The 4580-nt window shown below is 37.1% G+C and overlaps 1 pseudogene; it reads left to right on the forward strand.

The window, feature by feature from the left end:
* The first annotated feature begins 241 nt into the window (after positions 1–241).
* Positions 242–4308, forward strand: LOC138348126 (uncharacterized; annotated as a pseudogene).
* Positions 4309–4580: the final 272 nt, after the last annotated feature.

A 4580-nucleotide genomic window follows, 5' to 3' on the forward strand; every position in this document is an offset into this window, starting at 1 on the left:
TAGCTGCATATCCACTCAAGGGTGTTGCTTGGAATTGGTTTGATAAGTGGAAGTAGGATAGATATGAGGATGCACCACATCCGAGTTGGGTCTGTTTTGAAGAAACTTTCTTGTAGCGTTTCTTTCCTCGAGAATTAAAAGAAGCTAAGAGAAGGAAATTTCTTACACTTAAGCAGGATTCTCTTAGTGGGCGCATGAGTATGGGTTGATGTTCACCCAACTATCTCGTTATGCTCGGAAAATGGTTAAGGACATGAAGAGGAGGATGAGTTTTTTTGTTGCTGGGTTGGGTTGTTCTTCACGCAAAGAGGGTCAGGCAACAATGTTGATAGTCGACATGGGCATATCAAGGTTGATGGTCTATGCGCAATAGGTTGAGAAAGAGAAGTTGAGGGACAGAGAAGGTTTAGGAAATAACAAAGCCAATACAATAGGTGAGTCCGGCAGCAAACGGGTAAAGCAAATTGTCCGTCCTTTCAAAAGCAAAAGGGACTTGCACCATCATCTACTAGTGCACCTGCACCCAGAAACAAAGGTGAGAATCATGGCTGGAATTCACAGAACTTCAAAGTTAGGACATCACAGTCTCAAGGCACTGTGAAACAAAGAGTTAGTCGGGCTTTTGTATGTTCTAGGTGTGGTAGGCACCATTTACGTAAGTGTCATAATTGAAAAACCGAAAGCTACAAGTGTCGTCAAGAGGGTCATGAAAAAGTGTCCTAAAAATAAGCAGGGTGCTGGAAATCTAGGCTATAGAGCCCAATCTTCATGAGTTGCTCGACCAAAAAGGGCTGCACCTAGAGGATCTACTTCCGATTCGGGCGGAGAAGCAAATCGCCTCTATGCAATCATGAGTCACCAAGAGCAAGAGAATTCTTCAGATGTTGTCACTAGTATGATCAAAGTCTTTGCTTTTGATGTTTATGCTTTTCTAGACCCAGGAGCAACTTTATCTTTTGTAACCCCTATATTGCAAATAAGTTTGATATTCTCGCTGAAAAACTTTGTGAACCCTTCTATGTTTCTAGACCTGTTGGGGAGTCCATTCTAGCAGAAAGAGTCTATCTTGATTGTCTAGTTTCCATCAATCATAAGAATAGCATGACTGATTTAGTTGAATTGTACATGGTAGATTTCAATGTCATTCTAGGTATGGACTGACTTTATTCTTGTTATGCATCAATAGATTGTAGAAATTGAGTTGTTAATTTAGATTCCTAATTAGCCACTTTCACCATGGATAATTTAGTTGATTTAGACATAGTAGATTTTGATATCATTCTAGGTATGGATTGACTTCTTTCCTGTTATGCATCAATAGATTGTAGAACTCGAGTTGTCAAGTTTAGATTCCTAATGAGCAAGTGATAGAGTGAACTAATAGCTCAACAATGCATAAGAGTCGGTTTATTTCATACCTTAAGGCTAGAAAGTTAGTTTCAAAGGGTTGCATCCATCACTTAGTCTGGGTTAATGACTTAAGTGCTGAGGTACCTCCAATCCAGTCAGTTCCTATAGTAAAAAGTTTCCAGAAGTCTTTCTTGATGATCCATTAGAGTCCCTCCTGAGAGATAAATAGACATCGGCATAGACATCATTCCAAATTCTTGTCCTATCTTTGTTCCTCCATATAGAATGGCACCAGCAAAGTTGAAGGAATAGTTGAAAGATATGTTAGATAAGTGTTTCATTCGACCAATTATCTCACCTTGGGGCGCTCCGGTCTTACTTGTGAGAAAGAATGATGGTTACCATCAAGAATAAATATCCTCTTCCAAGGATTGATGATCTCTTTCGACCAACTTCAGGGTGCTTCATGCTACTCCAAAATTAAACTAAAATCAGGTTACCATCAGTTGAAAGTTAAGAAATATGATATTCCAAAGACAACTTTTAGAACAAGATATGGTCATTATGAATTTTTGTTCATGTCTTTTAAGTTGACCAATGCGCCTGCAACATTCATGGATTTTATGAACAGATCATTCAAACCTTATCTAGATATGTTTGTTATCGTCTTTAATAATGACCTACTAATATATTCAAGGAATAAAAAAGATCATTCTAGTCATCTAAAAATAGTTCTTTAGACTTTGAAAGATAAGATGTTATATGTTAAGTTCTTAAAATGCGGGTTTTGTCTTAAGTCGGTGGCCTTCTTGGGCCACATAGTTTCCGGTGATGGAATTAGAGTTGATATCCAAAAGATAGAAGTTAGTTAGATATAGCCTAGATCCACGTCTCTAACTGATATTAGCAGCTTCTTGGGTTTGGTTGGTTACTATATAAGGTTTGTTGAGGGTATTTCTTCTATTTCATCTCCTTTGACGAAGTTGATTCAGAAGACAGTTTTGTTTAATTGGTCTGAAGCTTGTGAGAAAAACTTTCAGGAATTAAAAAAGAGGTTGACTACTACCCTGACTTTGAATTTACTAGAGGTTACTCAAGGTTTTTAGTGTGTTATAATGCATCGAGAGTCGGTTTGAGTTGTGTCCTAATGCAGAATGACAAGGTTATAACATATGTCTCCAAACATTTGAAAGTTTATGAGAAGAACTACCCAACCCATGACTTAGAGTTAGTTGTTGTAGTTTTTGCCTTGAAAATGTGGTTTCATTATTTGTATATAATTCATGTCGATATATTTACTGATCACAAGAACCTACAATATGTGTTCACTCGAAATATCTTAATCTCATACAAATGAGATGGTTAGAATTGCTCATGGATTATTACATGAGCATAATTACCACCCAAGTAAGGCTAATGTAGTTGCTAAGGACTTAAGCAGGTTGTCTATAGGTAGTACCACCCAACTTGAAGAATAGAGGAAAGAACTAGCAAAATATGTGCATAAACTTGCATTCTTAGGAGTCCGACTCATGGATTCCACAGAAATAGAAATAGTAGTGAAAAATGAGGCTGAATTGTCATTAGTATCAGAAGTAGAAGAAAAAGCAAGACCAAGATCCCATTTTTCTTTAATTGAAGTCAAATGTTCATAAACAAAGAGTATTAGCTTTTGAACAAGGGGAAGATGGTGTATTGAGACATCAAGCTAGATTGTGTGTACCTATGGTGGATGGACTCCAAGATAGGATCATAGAATAAGCTCATAACTCTACAGATTCCGTTCATTTGGGTTCCACAAATATGTACTGCAATTTGAGAGAGGTATTGATGGGAAGGTATGAAGAAAGCATTGCTAACTTTGTTGCCAAGTGCACGAATTGCCAACAAGTCAAAGTATAGAACCAAAGGCATGAAGGTTTAGCTCAAAATATAGAACTTCTGGAATGAAAGTGGAATATGATTAATATACACTTCATCACAGGGTTACAAAGGTCTCGGAGGCAGCATAATTCTATGTGGGTGATTGTCAGTAGAATAAAAATTAGCTCACTTTTTTACAGTAAAGACTACCCATTCTCGAGAGGATTATCATACATTTTAAATTAAAGAAATGGTAAGGCTTCATGGAGTTTCAGTCTCTATTATTTCATATAGAGGTGCACAATTTACTACACAAATCTAGAAATATTTTTCAGAAAGGTTTGGGTTCGATGGTGAACTTGAGTACTGCCTTTCATCCTCAGACAGACAGTCATGTAGAGAGTACTATGTAGACCTTAGAAGATATGTTATTGATTTCAAGGGAAATTGGGATGATCACCTACCTCTCATCGAGTTTGCTTACAACAACAATTACCACTCTAGCATCCAAATGGCTCCTTATGAAGCTCTTCTTGGGAGAAGATGCAGATCTCTTATTGGATGGCTTGAGGTTGGTGAAGCAGGTTTGATAGAATCAAATTTAGTTCACCAAGCTATGGAGAAGGTTAAGGTAATTAAAAAGAGGTTGAAAACAACGCAGAGTCATCAAAAATACTACACTGATGCTAGGGGAAAACCATTAGAGTTCAAAGTAGGTGACTGGGTATATCTGAAAGTTTCACCCATGAAGGGTGTTATGAGGTCTGGTAACAAGGGGAATTTAATCCACGGTATATTGGACTTTATCACATAGCCAAGAGAATTGACAATGTAGCTTATGTATTGGAGCCATCACAAGAGTTAGCAGTGGTCCATCCAGTGTTTCATGTCTCCATGTTGAAAAAGTGCATGGGTGATCCATCTTTGATCATTCCAATTGAGAATATTAAGATCAAATATGACTTGTCTTATGAGGAGATTCCGGTGCAAATCCTACATCGCCAAGTTTGTAAGTTGAGAACAAAAGAGGTAGCATTAGGTAAGTTCCTTTGGAGAAAACAATTTGTTGAAAAAGCTACTTGGGAAGCTGAATAGGACATGAAGAAAAGATATCCACATATCTTTGAATCCAGAGAAAATGTAGACGAAGATACTAATTTTCTTCTTAGTACTATCTAATTTTAAGTAAATATGTTGTTTGGTTGCATTTGCTAGTGGAATTTTGAACTTGATGTTACTACCCTAAGTATAGTAAGACTAATCTCATCCGAGGATGAATGTTCCCAAGGGAGTGATATTGTAACATCTCACAACGAGAAAGAACTAGAAAGAGTATAAACTCAGAAAATATTTATTTTTGAAAGAAT

The sequence above is a fragment of the Solanum lycopersicum genome, chromosome 4, assembly GCF_036512215.1.
Source record: "Solanum lycopersicum chromosome 4, SLM_r2.1".
Classification (NCBI taxonomy): Eukaryota; Viridiplantae; Streptophyta; class Magnoliopsida; order Solanales; family Solanaceae; genus Solanum; species Solanum lycopersicum.